General features: G+C 47.2%; 1 protein-coding gene across 1 annotated transcript in view; it reads right to left on the bottom strand.

The window, feature by feature from the left end:
- Positions 1-18,573, bottom strand: part of LOC142565624 (T-box transcription factor TBX20-like) — a 200,036-nt gene extending 181,463 nt beyond the window's left edge. Inside the window, exon 1 of the mRNA XM_075676278.1 lies at positions 18,404-18,573. The gene's annotated coding sequence lies outside the window, so the exon portion shown is untranslated. The remainder of the gene's footprint in view (positions 1-18,403) is intronic.
- Positions 18,574-18,778: the final 205 nt, after the last annotated feature.

Raw genomic sequence — 18,778 nt, 5'->3', positions numbered from 1 at the left:
GCGTTCGCAAAAGAAAGACAGAAAAGAAGAAAGGTAAAAGAAAAAAAATAAGAAGAAAGAAAAACGCCACCAATCATCAAAAAATTGCAACGACAAAAATTCGCTGCTTGGCACTGATAATCTTCAATATACTATATAAATTTTGCTGTTGTCTCATCTTCTACCACCAGATGGCACAGTATACGGCGCAGGCCTAGCGGCGGCGCTGGCATCGAGGCACCCTACACAGGCCTAGGCGCCCGCCGAAGACGTGCACGCTCAGCTAAAACTAATTCTTCTTCCATACAATCACTGCGGCGGAGCGGGTGCGTGCGAGCGGAGCGGGGAGCAGAACAGATTTTGCTGATGTGCGGCAAGAAAAGTAGCGGTTGATAAGTTGCTTTCTTCGTCTCCGTCCACCTTGTACTGTCCCCAAAGATAAACGAATTTGACCGATGTTCGGCTCTATACCGCATTAGTTTGTGCAGCCGGAATCACTTGATATTTGTACTGTCTCTTCTTGAACTGTGACGCACAGCGTTTAATTAAATTATCCGTTTAGATGCGTTGTATTCCTAGCTATGATTACCGGCCGCATAAGAAAGAGCGGTTTTTTACTGAGCCACGCGCAGTCGACATAACCGGCAAGCACGTCGGCAGCAGCATATTCCGTGTAATTCTGTCTTGTGGGCGTTGTGCGTAAAAAAGTGCGTCTGTAGCAGTTCTCGTGGAAACCGCGCGTCAGCGTCTTTAACGATCGCAGCCTGCTGTTCGGTGTACGTGAGTCGAAAACGTCAGGAGAGCGCAACATCGCAGAAGGCAAGAAATTAGGCAGGACGTTCCGAGGAGCTTGCCAAGTATTAACCGACCAGTCCAGCATGGCGCATTAAGTCTTTCTTAAGTTACTCCGGGCTTGCCACTTTAAGTTAGCGTCAATAACATTAGCGTAGGCTTTCAATCTTACCAAAGGCTTTATACTTCCTCACAGTCGGAAAAACAAATATCCCCAAGAAAACAAAGAATAATATTTGAAAAACGGAAAGAAAAGAACGCATTACAAGCGATATCATCAGGTGACTGCGGCTCAACTCAGTTTATTCGCGCATCATGTTGAATAGTGGTTCAATAATGGTGTAAAGCGCACACAATAAATAAATAAATAAATAAATAAATAAATAAATAAATAAATAAATAAATGGATCGAGCATCTGTACAAGCTCACAAGCGTTATGCTTTTGACGATTTCTTTGAGGTGCTACGGTTGTCTTTCCATGAAGCCGGTACCAGTGCAACGGCAACAGAGTTGGAATAGCATTCTAGCAAATTCTTGATGGCTGTTGATTCTTTGGCGAGAATGACGCGACAAACAATGGAAAGCCATTGGACATACGTGTCCACCCGAACACATTTGTACAAAATGTGCACACTACGTTAAACAAGATGAAGAAAGATACGGGGATGGCGGAGCACGGGCACACGCACAACAAGAGCGGCAGACGTTCGCTGACGGGTCGGGGTGGGGGGAGGAGTTGTAGCGCAGCCACTTGGTATCGGAACAGCGCTTCGGAAGAGCAGAGCGGCAGGCGAATTACAAAAGGGGTCGCTGCCTAATCCGGCGGGCTGTCCCCGCGTGTCGAACGCTCCGGCGCCGGCTCCGTTAGGGGAAGCGCCAGTGGCTGAAACAAATCGTTAGAGAGCGCATCAGCGTTCGGGAGCCCCGCTCTGCTGGAGAAACAGCGCGGACTGATGGCACAGGAGCGGCGAGTAAAAAACTGGGAGTATCAAGGACCCCGCTTCCCCCTCCCTCCACTCCTTCCAGCCCACAGCGCTAAAATCCCAACCGGCGCTCTGCGCCGATACATCCATTTGGCCGTGTAAAAGACTCGCGGCGGCCTCTTCTGCTCGTTCGGCGGCGCTCGGATGCAAAAGACGGCGCTTTCCGCGGAGGAGACGGGTGCCGTAAGAAGATGAAGGCTCCGCTTTTATTGTCCGCTGTAAATGTTTCAAGGCTGCATCGGGCGCGCATATTCGCGTAGAAGCGGGGGGGAGGCGCAGCGCTAGTGGGCGCGTATGTGTGTGTATATATATCTATATATATAAAAGAGAGCGGGACCGCCGTTCGGCGGAATTGGCCACGGGCGCGCAAATATTGGCCCCAGCGATTCCGGGTGGCACGCGTGTGCGCCGTCCCCCGTCGGCCCCCGCTTCGCTTCCGCGGCTCAGTGGGAAAACGCACGAAAAGCACGCGAGAAGCGGAACGGGCTCAACGACTTGGTGGGCCGTATCTTCGCCGTAGCGCGCCCTCGGCTTCGCTTCTCTTCTATGCCGAAGCTTCTGGTTGTTTCTCTCGCGAGACGCCTTCTCGGGGCCCGTCCTGGGTGCTTCGGCGTCGAGGTGACACTGTTTCGAGTGTCCTATTTTCATCGCGTCTCGAGGGATTCTAGTTGGACTGCTTTATGGGTGTCCTGACGTCGGCCATGACGGCTGGTGTGAAGGCGAGCTCGACATCGAAAACATCAATGCGTCCACTCCTCCAGCTGCGCACGCGCAGAGGGGCGCCAGTTGTGGCCTGAAGCAATAACGATGCGCGGGGAGCCGGGAGAAGGTACTTTGTTGCGACATTCGTAAGTTAGTCGTTTGTAACTTTGTCTTCAGATTGGATGCAGCCACAGCGGTCGCCTATTCCTTGGCCATTCTGCTCGCATGTGGGGGATATTGGGTTCAAGTCCTCGCAGTGAAGAAAACTCAACGTGCTTTCTAATGGGTGTTCCTGCCATGGTTTTCGGTTGTTTATAGGCGGTTCTTATCTCGAAAGGGAGCCCTATATGGAAATTTTCAGGCTTCTGTGGGCGCCCGTCTTGTCCAGGGCCCGTGTAGGAGGCAGAATGAAACTGCCGCCTGGTGCAGGTAAAGGCTCGCTTTCGGCCTGGTGCTTGGCCCTTATGAGATTGCAACCCTTGAAAACTGGCATCCGTCAACCCGAGTACCTCCTCATCCGCATGCGTAAAATAAAAATCCACATTGAAAATCACTGCATTAGAATCTGTCTGCAATGTTTTCGACGTTATTTGTGCCTGCAATGCACCGCGGTAGCACGAAGGCCCACGCTTCTTACCCGAGAGTTTTCCGCGTTCTCCGTTTGTGCTGAGGCTGGGGACACTTGCGCTCATTTCGATCGGCGTAGGGTGACCGTTCCCAGCGGCTGCCAAAGCCACGACACTCCATATAGTCAAGGTTGGCGCTAAACCACGAGGATATTGGCGTTTTTCGTGCATGTCACCGGGTTTTTTTTCAACCAATAGATGAAACAGTAAATACATTTCCTACTTTGTCACGTCAGATGCAGATGTAATCCTCTTCGCGGCGTGGTAAAGAATGTGAGAGAAGACAGAAACGCTGAAAAGCTTCGCGTACTGCGAGTAATCGCAACTATTGTTTCGGCTGTTTCTGCGTGGTTTCTCGTAACGCCTAGCGTAGTTATCAGCGAGCGTTGAAAAGATATCTCGGACATACAATCGTTGGCATGTTGTCATATTCGGCTTAATCTGATGTGTTCTCGATTGTTCTCTAAATAAACAGGCTGAAAATTTTTACCAATTAAACAAGCGTACAAACGTAAGAGGGTTCAGTCTTTCCCTTAAAAACTAAGCAATAAATAAATCAGTACAACCGAGTAATCCATCTTATCAAGCTAAAAAAAAGATAGAAAGAGAAGAAATAAATAAAGAACGAGCGAGTGAGTAAATAAACATTTAGGTATTCTGGGGATGTGTTTTTTCGGCGATACTATCGCCTCGACTACACCTTCGCCTTCGGCGCGCGCTGATTGGCTATTTTAGTAAAATCGGATGAGCTTATTGGCTGGTTAAGCACTACGTCATTCGATTTTGCTCAACCAGCCAATAAGCGGCGACACTAACGCCGAGGCGACACTGTCGCCGAAAGTGATCGTCGCAGAACACGTCCCCTGGTGACATTAAGCGGGATTCACCTCTGCTCTTTATGAGGTTTTTTTTTTATTTCCCAGTCACTTTCGTCTTCCTTCCCCTAAGCTTCTGCCTTCGCCGCCTTCAGCTCGCTGTGTTTTTCTCGTTCTCTCCCCCACCTCCCAATCTGCTGGCTCTACCGCATAGTTGTAATGCTTACAGGCTAAGCCCTCCAATACAACGCAGGACGAAAACTGGGTGCTGATGCCTCAACACTTCTTCTGTAAGGTCAAACTGTCCAGCTGAAATATGACGAATGCGTAAAACTACAGTTACTTTTTTTTAAATTTTGAGGTATGCTACTTTAGGCACAGTTAAAAAAAAGAAAGCTATTATGACTGAATGTAACCTCGCATCGTGCACGAAGTCCAGTAATAACCGAGTCGTACGGGCACGTTCCAGAGGCCCTTGAGTCGAAGGCATTTAAAACTAACAAACTCTTTCGCACTCGAGGGAGTTGTGTCGCTGCAACACGGCAGTTTTCAACGGCCATCGAGAGTTTGACTTGTTTCACGCTACGCTGCTACGGGACGGCGCGCGACCGGCGCTACAAGCCTTCGAGATTTCGAAAGGGATCCATGAAACTCGATTGACTCGATTGACGTTTCACTCGAAAGACGGAGAATCTGCCCGTGTAGCGAAATTCAATTCGCCGTTGAGTCGAAAAACTATCGGTTCATAGGCCTTCAAAGAGGCCGTGTGGCACCGGTATGTAAGTACTCTGTAATGACCGCCATCACTAAATCCATGTGCTGAAGTCAGCATGCCAGTCACTCGGAGGCCAGACCATCTGCGCAAGGGCTCCCTGATGTCTCGTGTGCCTGGACAAGTCCACCGCAGGCGGTACACCACAGCGTCTTGCGCCGGGGTCACACAGTGGAGGCAGGTTGCATCATCCTCTATGGAGCCCTTCCACGTGAAGGCGACAGCAGGGATGAGGGCCACTCCAGCCCGAATCCTCCTGAGGATCCAGGCTGGACCTCATCGACTTCATTGACTCGTTGTAGTTGTTTAATGGTACTCAAGGAACCGGTACTATATCTGGACTAGGGCTGCCTCAACATGAGTCAGCCCTAGTCTATATATAACACCGATTCAAATATAACACCGATCCAGATATAACACATGTTGAGGTTGCCCCAACATGAGGCAGCCTTAACAGCACCATGAATGACTTGCAGTTCGAGTAGAGTCACAGACATCCATCGTGCATTCATTATTCCACTGAATAGGCGAATGCGGAAGGCTAATTCATACGGTGCGTTGCGAGTAATAGCAGCGTCTGTGTACGAACTACCTTGGTCCAAGGGATCACCAGTATGCAAGTGATACTTGGGCTTAGGCTTCTTCTTGCAGCCAAGCAATTTGTTGTCTGTCATGCAAGTGTATTTCCAGGGGCGAAATTAAGAACAAAAATTCCCGCAGAAATTCTTGTGGTAGTTGTCTAAGTATGCGTAAGCATTGTGCCACTTGCTCATCTACGTGCAGTCTGGTGTCATTATCAATGTTATGGAACTTTATCCGACCAGTATAAACCCCTATCAACCCTCATCAGTCTTTCGCTTATCATGTTCGACAGCGAACATGATAAGGCAGGTTTAATTAAGATACAGTTCATTACGGCACTCGAACCCTCGACTATTGGTGTTAAGGTGAATTAGGGTTAATTTAGTGAGGTTGTTGCAAAGCCACCACTACATTTGCTGAAGGGGGGTTGCAATGTTTTATTGATGGTTCGGATGCTTGTTTTGAGCTTGTTCGTTATTGAAACCTATGCTGTTCTGTGTGTTCTATGGGTGATTTCAATGAATGTGTGCTCTGTTCGCTTCACTTTGCTGATCGTTTGTAGCCCCTGCCTTACGTGGGTATCATCCATTGCCCTTTTTGCCTGCTTTATGAGCCGTTCATTGCCTTACGTGACGGAAAAATTTCTTGTTGGGTAGGCATAGCAACTTTTACGCATTTAAAAGCTTTTCATCTGTTTTTTTAAAGGTTAAAGTAAATACACAATCTTTTGTCGTTTATTTGCGACGGCTACTCCTTTTCACTTAGCTATTAACGTAAGATAAAAAGGAATATAAATAAATGCTTGCATTAGGTAATATTTAAATAAAACAAAAGAAATTATAGTAATACACTAAGGATGGAAGTACATCTAAGAAATTGTTGGTTGAAATAGTCAACTTACGTCTGAGGTACACAGATTTGTTTCACACAGACGCACGAATTAGACACAATTAGACACGTTGCTGTGGAGTCAATATTCTTCATATATACCAGCGTCTTGAAAGAAACGTTGAAGTGCTCTGATACATTGTGATTCACTGCTTATTATGCCCACGAAACTAATAACACCTCGGGAACTGAAATAGGATCATGTGAATGAAGCAAGCGGAATTCTCGTTCCGGGCACTGTGTAAGTGTTATGTGCTTGAAACAGTCGATAATTAGGTGCTATACGTCATCATCATCGTGGACGCACAGAAATATAGGAGAGGACACACGCTTAATTCGAAATAGAATGTGCTTGCTGTAAGCAGTCCCGAGGCGTAGACTGTAAAAGAGGTTGTCGATGGGTACATATGGTACTCAATATGCCGGCCACAATCGCCTTCGAGCAATTAAACGACGAGCAGAGCGCTGCTCTCGATGGACTGGAAAGCTGGAAGATTGCAGTCAGGCAACACACCTAGAATCTAACCGGTGGCTGGAAAAATTGGTTCAAGAACACTGGTGTGATTTCTGCTCCTCACTTACCCAGTTTGCCCCCACTCCTGAAAATCTAGCGAATAATCAATTATCTACGTCATTCACTATCTCAACGCAATCCTGTGAGACCCCTGGCCACAGCTCTTGGCTCATCTGGACGCGAATTCTGAGGTTTTACGTGCCAAAACCACGATTTGATTATGGGGCACGCCGTAGTGGGGGACTCCAGATTAATTTTGACGACTTGGGGATATTTTTAACGTGCCCCCAATACACGGCACGTACATGGCCGATTGTTGTTTTTTTTTGCATTTCACTTTCATCAAAATGCGGCCGCTGCGGCCGCGATTTGATCCCGCGACCTCGTGCTTAGCAGCGCAACACCGTAGCCGCTCAGCCACCGCGACGGGTTATCTGAACGCGACGTTGCAAATGAATTTTGCGCAATTCTGACCGAAAATGGACAACCTGGCTTGCCTCTGAATAGGCTAGCCTGTAAAGAAGCAAGTCCAAGATACTTGTGAGTTGCGTCATTTCAAACTAGACAGTGAGCACTCTCTATAAAAATTACGTATCACTTTCTGGTTCCAATGGCTGTAGGTTGACGATAACCGCCTTCTCTATCTCGCTTGTGAATGGAGACGCAAATTAAATATTCACTGGCATGCAACACCTACCAGGGCTGCCGAATGCCAGCGCTGAGGTGCTATGATTGGTAAAAAATCAACTATAATGTGAGAAATAAAACTTTTAAATAGACAGACAAGAAACGAAGTCAGGCCATAATTCGAGCTCCACCAAACAAAAAAATCGAAACCAGCAGGGTTCAGCAAGTTCAGTGCTGTTTTGTAGACTCTGAGTATCATGAATATGCGCAGAAGTAGCGAAGACGTCGTGCACTGCGCATAAACCTCTTTTCTGTGCTTGATGCTAACTAAGAGGCAAGAGCGTAATTTCCCAGCGCTTGACGAGTAGTACTCGCCTGTGTAGGGCTCTGCAGTTTACAAGTGCACAAGATATGTGTGCCGACTTGGTGGGTCCAGGTTGTGTACAGAAAGTAGCTTGTGCCAGAAGTCGCAATTTGTAGACCCTTACTTGAATCAACTGCGAAGCTTTCTTTCTGAAAGAAATCCATGTGGGTTTCCTTAGTAGCTTCGTGCTACAATTCGGGTGGATGACAATTTTTCCCTTTTCATTGAGCGTTTCTATTCGTTATATGTTCGAAAGAAACGAATATTCCACAACTTCGAATAGTGAGTTCTCGAACCGAATACGAATCGAATAAGGGAGTATTTGATTCGTATTTAAAATTTCGATTGATCGCACACGTCTAAATTGTAATAATCTCTCTATCCTCTCCCCTGCCAGCAAACTGTTTTCGACAAGTGATGTCGTGTCGCCAGCTCATGGTCGAAATAATGAAGCCGCCGTTTCGCCCGAAGGTCGAAGCGTTAAAAGCGATATAGGAAATTATTAGAATATGAAACGGACTAAGGCTCTTAGTTTTATGGACAGTGGCAGTAAACGTTGGCTTACTAACTGAACACGCCTGGTATCACGCCCGCCCAAAGACGCACATGAACAGAGACCACTCGATGACCGTGACCAGTCACAAACACAATTCTGTAGAAGGACTTGTTGGGCTAGTTCGTGTTTGCTTACCGACATAATGTCGCGAGAAGGCACAGTTACAAATAAGAGATGCATAACGCATCCCAGGCTCTAGTAACAACTTAATTGGAAAGACAGCGAGAATAGTGTGTATATATACTGTTCTTAACACGCAGGCGCACCTGCCATTACCGAGGGTGATTATCAGGGCTAGCAAGGTCATTTAGTGGAAATCTAAAGAAAGTAAGCTCCGCGTTGTACAAAACAACAGAAGTCTGTCTCCACAGGTCTGGTTTCAACAATGTTAGCCTGAGGAGGTGCCAGGTCAGCGCGGAACGTGCGTGCATGGTCCCAAAGCACATTCCGTGCTGCCGCTCCCTTTACCGTTTACTGTGCTTCGCCTGCGAAACCCAGCCGAATGCATGGCTTCTGACCCTGGACGTGCGAGAAGACAGCGGGGCATGTTTTGAGTTATGTGCGAACGAAGTTTAAACTGTGTTGGTGAACTACATACACCCTTTGTAGAAAATTACTTATACAAGCGTTCTGCAGCGCTATAGAAAAGTATTTTGCGAACTAGGTACAACGTTTTCCCAATGTCCTGAAAGAACGTACCAGAGAATTTATATGTCGAGAATATAGAGGAATTCTTATGGGCAGAGTGCGACGCAGTTTCGAGTGCATTGGGTAAAAAAAAAATAATCCTTCAGCAAGTGCTCGAAAACGCTATTCGACCATTATCCGCAATATTTGCGAGACTGCTGGGAAGACTGTGCATGACACACAGTTCACGTTCTATTGAAATAAGGAGGGGGAAGGAGGGGCATGCTAGGCATAATGTGTGCCGAAAGTTTAATGTTTCTGGCTTAGTTATGAGCTTTGAAATTAATTACTGAATGCTCGTTTTTTTTCCCCTTTTCATGCGTTATATGAGGCGCCCGCAGTGTATACTCGGCGAAGACAACGAGATATCTTGTTTATATTTGCTGTGAATGAGGGGCATGTTATGGGTCATGTGTACGCGAAGTTTAAAGTGCATGGGTTAACTATGACCTTTGCAGTAAGTCACTTATTCAAGCGCTCCAGAGCATTACATTTGTGTTTTACGAACCGCGTAGAATTTACCCCGCTGTCCCCGCAGAACTATTACTGCCACCGAGAACAAGTTCGGTGAAAATGGAGTGAACATTATGGCTGATGTGGAAGAAAAGCTGTACGTTTGTGGGTGAACTACCTGTCTTTGCAAAAAATTTCTTCCAAGTGCTCGAAAGCGTTACACGGCCATTATGCTCAATGCTCCCCAGTGGCCTGAGAAAACTGTACGTGACACCTAGTTCAGATTTAGTGGATATGGGGCACGTTAAGTGTAATGCCTTATGAAAGCTTCAGGTTTCTGGTTTGAATAGGACATTTACACATAATCACTGCAGACCCGTTTTCTTCATTTTCAGTCGTTATACGAAGCGCGTAGAGGGTTCGCCCGCTGTTTTCGCAGAATTGAGAAATGCAGCGACTTCGTATTTAGAGAAAATAGAGGGCATGCTATGTCTGGTATGTGTACGAAAGTTAATGTGCACATGTGGGTTAATTACGGCGCCGTACAAGTGTTATACATGTGTTTTTCGGCGCCCTGAGAGAAGGCCATGTTGCCCGAAATGGGGCCCATGTCAAAGTCACATGGGAGCAACGTTTTAAAGCATGTGGTTTAATTTACAGGCAGTTGAAATCGTTAATGTAACTTCTCAAAAGAAACAGCTTCTCTGGAAATTGAGCGGTGATTCTGCAAGAGCGGCTAAGATTGCCACGTTTTCTTACGCGCTTCGCGCAAGTACGACTTGAATATGTGCATATGGCAGTTGCTTTTCCGTTTCTTTTTCGAATGAATCAGAAGGCAAGTGCAAAAGAAAATAATTTTACTACGCCACATGGATCATGAAAAAAAAGGGAAAAGAAGAAAAAAAGAGATGCGACCTCGTAGCAATACTTGAGCGAAAAGAAAGAATCAGTAGACACCAAATATTTTCTTAAGATTGCCAGAAGGAAAACTCAGTTCAATTCCCACCCCCCCAAAAAAATTTAAAGAAGAAAGAGACTTGGTAGTGAGACGGCGAGAAGACTTCAAAGCAATCTCTTGGAAATAGTCAGTTTGAATGATATCCCCCAAATATACCTACCTCCCCTTTACGAGGTGGCGCAGTGCACGGAAATACTTATGCTCGCGAAATTATTTTATTTGTGATAATAAGATATACTTAGTGTCAGTACTGCTTCGTGAAGCTCCTTGTCTGAAGCCTCTTATGTGTCATGTGTGTCTTCGATAGGACAATCACAAAATTTTTTCCTAGCACTAGCAAGTTACACTTATTGTTTGCAACGATTCGTGTAATCTTGTCTGAAGCGTGTTGCGTGTCACATATCTAATTATACGCAAAAACAACAGAACAGAAAAGAAAAGGCTAAAAACGACAAAGGCGTGTAACGAAACCTAAGATGGCAGGAACCGTAATTCGCCGAGTGCACGCTAGATGGCACCACAATGCCGAACCGTAGCAGGCACCCCGGCGCGTATCCGCGCCTTGCCTGCATAAGTTGCTCCTAAAGTTGCACCCAATTTGAAGCCGTGATTGACGTGAGCAAGAGAACGCATGCGTGAGCCGCACCGGTGTGCAAGAGAGACCAAATAGGCAATCACAAGCCCTTTCAGTCAGAGCATTATGTGAACAGCCATTTTTATCAGGTTGGACAGGAGGCACTGCAGGAGGGGACACATAAAAATGCTCACAATGCACAATGGAATTTCATGTTCACACATGTTTCACAGATTCAAGGCTTTGAAGAAAATTCTGTTTCCACTAGACGGCAAGTGCCATCTGTGTTTGTAGTATTATACCAAACACAGTTTAACGCTACAGCATTTCGTTCCGCCAGATGAGTTCAGCGCCGCTGAAAGACGAAAGAAAGGCTATGTAGTAGCGGAAGAAGGCGCCTTACAGCGAAGGTATCGATCGCGTCTTGACAATGAGGTCTCTAATAACTTGCTATAGAGACAGTGAACGTCGACCTCGCAGTGCAAGGCGCCCGTAAAGCGGCGGGTTGACGTGCCCGTCAGCGCCCTGCACATAATGGTGGCCCTTCGTGGCGAACGCGTTATGCACAGTGGCCGCCGCAACTGGGGCACCGGCATGGGTGACAAACGGCTCGCAGCATGTATACACATGTGGTACACGCAGGTCCCACCAAAAGGCGAGCCGCACCTCGGCGTTCCGCTATGCATGTCGGAGCTCCGGCGGTTGTCCACCGCCGGCCTAATGATAGGCATGAGGGGGCCCCCGTCTTTGACAGGGCCGAGAAAGCAAAAAAATTAAAGGCCGATTACGCCACCTCGGGATGACCGTGGCGACGAACGTGGCGGAATTACAGCTCGAGCAAAATTACGGGCCGAACGGAGGCGCGGCAGAAGCAGGCGGAAATCAAGAAGTCAGGATCGAATTCCCCGACCGCCACGTTCATTCAAATTATATATTTCGCTTTCGTTCCGAGGGGTCACTGCCTGGGAGGGGTACTTAAACGTGACGTCAAGGCGAAACAAAGGCCAGCTGCCCGGGCCAGCCGCGCGTCATGAAGAACAAATGCAGCAGCGCGCAGGTCCGGATGGCGCGTTTGCGCCGGCGTGTGCGGACGAGGCCGCCGCGATGTCTCCGAAGCTTGCGCGCCCCGACCGCAGCCGGTCGGCCGGCAATCATATTGCGAAGCGATCATAGAAACAGCGCCACAGGCTGGACCATTTTCTCCTCTCCCGCTTTCGTTCGAGGCCCGCGAAATTACCCGGTTGCGCGGCGCGAGTGTCTGGTTCCACCCAAGGCTTCGGTAGCGGTCCCGGGACGTGACACGGTGGCAAGTTGTCGACAGGCGTTCTCCACCAGGCGGGCGCTAAATACAGTTATTAGGCCCAGCGGCAGCGCATGCTCCTCGGGTCGTTCGCGACGGCCACGCTGATGTTTTTTCGGGCTTCGAGAGGGGAGGGAAATAGTCGACTGTCGATGGCTCAATAACAGAGCGGCGCGCCGAGCCTCTTTAGCTGTCATTAACCGCGGCGACAAAAGAGTTGCCTTCTTTGGGCTCCCCCACCGGTTGTCGGATAATGGGAGCAAGGTATTCGCACTATATGTGGGCAGGAATATCTCGGTACGCGAACAACAGCGTCGGCGGTGCTTTTAGTGGGCATAAAGCACCTGCGCATCGTTTATAAAAAGGGCCCCAGTTGGCAGCCTCCCAGTATACATTGCATGCGACGTCGATTTGGGGAAAGGGAGAAAAAAGAAAGTACGAAGATGAAATATATGAAGGAACACGCCGACGGGTCACCATTAGCGATGGGTAACCGAACAAAAAGTAATATGCATAGTCTTCATTGTACGAATTGTTTTCATCCCCGTTTCGTCCGCGTTCCTCGATTGCCACAGCATACTGTTGCATCTCAGATAGAGCGAATTTTTCATCAAGCAGTTACGTATAGTTCAGTGTCCAGTCCGACACATTAGCTATTTTGGTACTGTAATTTCATACATAATTTTCTTGTCCCCGTCGGTCCGTGAAGCTTAATTTCTGTGATGTCGCGGGTTGAGCAACAGGAAGTCAAGAGTTACCGCTTTGAGGTGTACCTATCCCCCGACATCATTGAACCACCGTGGTGGCTTAGTGGCTGTGGTGTTGCGCTGCTAAACACGAAGTCGAGGAATCAAATACCGGCGGCGGCCGGGATTTGACTTGATTTGATCACCATTGCGAATGAAACGAAATACAAAAACGCCCGTGTCTCGTGCATTGGGTGCACGTTAAAGACCCCCAGGTGTTCAAAATTAATCCGGAGTCCCCCACTATGGCGTGCCTCGTAATCAAATCATGGTTTTGGCGCGTAATTTTTTTCTTTTTACTGACACCCTTCTTAGTCGCTAAACAAATTTTTTTTTTTCTTTTTGCCAGGGGAAAACCCCTCTCAAGCACCGATTATCCCGTAATTGTTGTCCGTTTACTTTCATGTACCACCGATCACCCTCCCCTCTCAGAGAAACAGAAACACAGAATATGTCTTCCACAACTGCCCCTGTCCTTTCTCTGCTTTAAAATTTCTCTCTTGCTACATGTATGAGGGCTGCTTTTACGTAAGTGAAATAGCGGGAAGACAAGAGCTGCGGCATTCAATAAGGCGTACTTTTTTCCACATCCAACGTGAGATCTGCTCACGATGACCATTAACCAACGAAATGTTTTGGCGAACTCAGGAGGCATACGTCTTTCTATTCCATGTCAATTGTGCTCGATATTTAAAGGGACCCACTGTCATTTTCTATTAGTTTGCTTAATTTTATTTTTCTTTGCATTAGGTTACGCATGGTCATTACAAGAACAGTGAGTCGGTAGTTCTGACATCGGAGAACAAGCTTACTAACGCGCGGAGTGAGTGTGCTTGCAGTATCATCCGTGGCGAACGTAAAAGAAACGCAGTTTTCAGGGAATTTTTTCACCCAGTAGACTCCACGTGAAGAGGAAAGGGATTACGCGACAACGGCTGCTGAATGTCTAAAAAGAAAGAAGTGGTCGAAAGAAACCGGAAAGAAGTAGAAATAAATGCAGAAAAAATGGAACAATCGGGATAGCTTGAGAAGGACGACAGGCTGCAGCTCGCTCCGGCCAAAGAGAAGCGTCCACCGCAAAGTCACGCTGACGCCAAAACTGTTTTTTTTTTTTTTTCGAGCATCATCGCTTCAAGTTCCGACTGGCGGCGGTCATGGCGCATGGTGGAGGCAAGACAAAGGTAGTGGGTGGGTGGGCTGAAAGGGGGAGGACGGGAGTGTAACGGTCAGCGCGCTCGACACTGGCGGGAGACGCGGCTCCGCGGCGTCACACTGTATCCACGAGCAAACGCCGCCGCTCTTCGAGTCCGTCCCAAACTGACGGCATCCGAGTGGTCGCGCGGGGCGCATTATAAATCTCCGGCACGCAGCGCGCGGCAGCGAGCAGTCTTGGGGGCTCGAGGGTCAAAATGCTGAATCCGTGGTATAGCCGCGGTCGCTGTTCTCCGCCTTTTTGGTCTTGGCAAGGCGCAGTGCGCTGCTCCGCCAGCAGAACGCAGGCCGTGCCCGAGCAGCAGCGTGCGGGAGGTCAGGTGGTTGCGGGAGTGAAGCGCAACAAAAGAGAGGTCGCGCGCGCGCGCGAGCTGCAGGGGGATACAAATGATATTCGAACAGGCGGCTCCTATTGCCTCGCGCTCGGCGGCAGGATTTATTGTGGCGCGGGAGCAATTTAAAACCGCTATAATATAATCCATTTTATTTTAATCCGAACGGTGTCGCAAAAGCTGATGGATAGTTCGGGAAGCGGCAGACATTTGTAACCGACACCCATTGGACGTCACGGCCACCTCGAAGTCGAAAAAACAAACAAAAAAAAAAGGTCCCCTCACCAAGTTGCGCAACCAAGCAAAGGGGACGAATGACTGAGCTTCTCTCGCCGCATTTGCATCACGCAGGAGAGGATTGCATCCTTGTCTTTCTATCCGTGAAAAAAGAGAGAAAGAAAGAAAGGAAACAGAAGCTGGCCCCACGACTGGTGTGTGAAATGAACAAACTTATTTTGGGAAACATTCATCTGCACTTACCTCTGTGCAAATTAGCGTCAACGTGGCAATTTGCACGTTGTGATTAAATGAAAAACGTACATCCCCTTAATGTGAGGCAAGGATATAATTGTTGTGCGGACTTCAACCAGACTTGCGTAGTATATTACGTAAGTCTCGTCGAAGTCCGCACAACAGTTATATCCTATGTGGAGGAAGTAATCTTGTTTTGTTCCCCGATAGCATAAAACTGCATAACATTTCACACAGTTTCACACATTTTACCTTATTTATTTATTTATTTATTTATTTATTTATTTATTTATTTATTTATTTATTTATTTATTTATTATGCCCCAGGAAAAGTTTAATCCTTTCTATCGGTCCTCCAACAATGTGTCGCCACCAGCACCATTGCGTGGGAAATTATACGGCAGAATTAACTGACTGATTGATCGATTGATTAGATGTTTGATTTACTTGATAATTTTCTTTAGTGAGTGCATTAGTACATACAGCTCAATACATAAATGCGGTGAAACAAATACACAACTTTGTGGAACGGGAAAGCTCAAGGAATATCAGAGAAATTCTTTAGGCGGCGTGTGCCTGAAATCCTTACAATGGAGGCACGACTGCTTCGAATTCCTTTTTTTTTCCCCATCCTTGAGTGGACGCCAGCAGAGTATGGGAAATCTTTTTTAATTACTTCGCCTTCTGTTGTTTCAATTTCTGTTTCTCTGATTTCTGTTTTAAGCTTTCTTACCTAGACATTAGTTCACTCATATGTCCATGTGTTCAGAAAATATCGTTAGTAGACGCGTATTTCGGGCTGAGCGCAATAATGGACGAATGTCACCACTTAATCAATTTTTTGTCGGCACGCTCTTCTTACATGCATTGAATTTATGGTGTCGCCGCAATTGCGAGCACTATTTTGCACTTATTTCACTATGAACATTGTTTTGTGCGCAGGCATATAGCCAACTTGAATAAATATGTGTTAGTCCTTAATAATGAAATAGGAAATAAAATGGAAAATGGAAAATAAAAAGGAAATAAAATGAAATAATGACAATAATGAAATAATTAAAAATGAAAATGAAATAATGAAATAAAACAAAAATGAAGGCTCTCGCCTTCGCCGCTCGATCCCACACTGCTCGGTGTAGTGAACAGCAGGTAACGCAGTTCTACTTTTCTCGAGGGCTGCGAGTAAAGATAAGGCCTTCCATGTTTAAATTGCCGCAGATGCTGACAATCTTTTTAGCAGCCGCGCAGAAAAACGAATGTTGGATGCTTCAGCTCAGAGAATGAAGTTTAACCCTTACAGCAAAACAAAGAGCTTCAGCTCGGAGAATGAAGTTTAACGCTTAGAGAAAAAGCAAGCGTCGAAAGCCTAAAACGCAAACAGGAGGAAGGTATAAAATGAAAGAAACACTGCAAATAGTCTAAAACTGAAAAAGACGTGATCTAAGTGATCTAAGAAGAAAATACCTAAGTGATCCTGCGGCTCTGAATTCATGTATGCTGACAGCAGTTGCTCCCTCCACTTTCTCCGACGCCGCCTAAGTTTGCGACAGTCACGAGACACTCTCATCGTTGTCAGGCAGCTCACCGCGTTCGCGCGAACAGTTTCTGTTCACATATTCGTTTCCCCTTTCTCCTCATTATTTTCTACATTTTCGCATTTCCTGCAATCCTGAGCATACTCTCTCGACTGTTTCCTACGAGAACGCGATGGCAATGCTACAGAGATAATGATAAAGATGACGACGGTACGACGGCCTTCTAGTAAAAGCAAAACAAAATTATAATAATAAACGTTTTCTTCTTGTAAGCGCGCCCGCGTTGAAAATTTTGAAGGCCGTGGAACAGGTGCAAAGATTAAACTGCCTCGGGCAACGTGACCAGAAAAGTAAACCTGCTCTGCACTGTTTGTGCGCTAAAAGCAAGCTTCACATACCGATTCCAGACTGCGTACAAAAGCGGAAAGCATTTGCCCGCGGCCGTTTTCGTAAGCATATAGTTGCGAGGACTTGCTGTCGCTGTTGGACCACTGAGCGTGCGGGCGTGTGTGTTCGCGTGCGCAGTTCACTAAAACTGTGGTCTATAATTGGCTGTTTTCTTTTTATCACGTACCTTTTATTGCCTAAAAAATTGCGCATTGTCTAATTTTGTTTGTTATATTACATTGTGGGGTCTTTCGTGCCAAAACCGCGCTCTGATTATGAGGCACGCCGTAGTGGGGCTCTCCGGATTACTTTTGACTACCTGGGGGTCTTTAACGTGCACCTAAATCTAAGTACACGGGTGTTTTTGCATTTCGCCCCCATCGAAATGCGGCCGCCCTGGCCGGAATTTGATCCCGCGACCTCGTGCTTGGCAGCGCTGCACCAAAGCCACTAAGCAACCACGGCGGGTAATTTTGTTTGTTGTCATGTTCGGTCCAATAGAATATAGAATTAGTGCCTTAATAGCACCCGACTTGGCAGTACCAGGCTACTTGCCGATCCGTGATGCTGAATTCACAGCGCGAAGCGAGACAGAGAGAAGTACGAAAAAAAAAGCGCCGGTTTTTCCGACTTGCGAGAAACAATTAATGTACGAAGGATGAATAGAATGCAGAGTTTCTCCTCAAAGAGTATAAAGCAAATGTGGTTTATGGACGGCTTTAAGGCATGGACAGGAAGAAGGTGGATCTCACGCGTGGACTTCGCCGCGCCTAGAGCACGTGTTGCACTAAACAGAGGGAAAAAAAAGAAGAGAATAAGATTCAATGTAATTTAGGTATGGGTTATCGCAAGACACAAAGTGATTGCAGTACGAAAAATAGAATAATAAAGCCATCGAGCTGCCTCAGCATTCAGCAATTTATTTTTCTTACGGATTAACTTTACAAACGGCGAAACAGACTGTACTGTTCGCAGCATTCTGTTCATCATTTTATTTTAATTACATTAGAGAAAAGATGGTGACATTCGTAAATTGGGAGACGTAATCTCTCAGAAAGTGCGTAGGTAGGGTGCGAATTATTGTTGTCAAACTTTTCCGACTATAAGATATAATAACCAACCAAACAAGACTCACATTTGACACACAACAAACGAACATTGTGGAGCTCACTCAGGCGGCAGGTACTAACTAAATTTTGTCGCGCCTGTTTCTTTTTGCTCGATTAACAATTCGACGTGATTACACGGATTCAGCTCGAAGAAAGAAAGAAAGAAAGAAAGAAAGAAAGAAAGAAAGAAAGAAAGAAAGAATCTAGGCTGACTCCTACAACGAGTTTGTGATGTGCCAGCTTACAAGGCAGTTTCCTTTAATTCGCACCCTTCAATTGAATAAGCAGCATGTCAAGCGCTTCAAAAATACTGACACCGAATACTTGTAGTGCTAGGTGCGACCGGCTGCCCATCGTTCGAAAACGTTAGGCAGCCGTGCGCAGCGGTACTAGCAACCCGCGCGGAATAATTTCTTTTCTCTTCACGGGAGCACTCACTTCGTGCGCTGACTTCTCCTCCGCGCTCCGAAGTGATGCGGGAGAAGCGCAGATGCGTGGCCTGACCCGCCGGCGCGTTCGAGGTGGCTGGTGCGCGTTGCTGCTGCTTTCGGAGGCTGCCGGGGTCGGATGCCGCGGGCCGCGCGGCGACGCCGGCCGGGCGCTGGCGGCACGTCTGGCCAGCCGCCGCTCGCCCCTCCTTGTCCGCGATAAGCACTGGCGGCTATCACAGGAAGCAGTGCGGCGCCGGTGATGAGTGCGCTCGGCTGCGAGATGGAATACCTGAGGCGGAAACGGTGTCGCGCTCTCGACAGCCGCACGTGCAGCGGTGGCTGTCGCGCTCCCGCGCCAGCTGTGCGACCACCGCCGTCGCGA

Source organism: Dermacentor variabilis, chromosome 1 (genome assembly GCF_050947875.1).
Source record: "Dermacentor variabilis isolate Ectoservices chromosome 1, ASM5094787v1, whole genome shotgun sequence".
NCBI lineage: Eukaryota > Metazoa > Arthropoda > Arachnida > Ixodida > Ixodidae > Dermacentor > Dermacentor variabilis.
The sequence above is the reverse complement of the archived record's forward strand: the minus strand, read 5'-3'. Positions and strand labels throughout refer to the sequence as shown.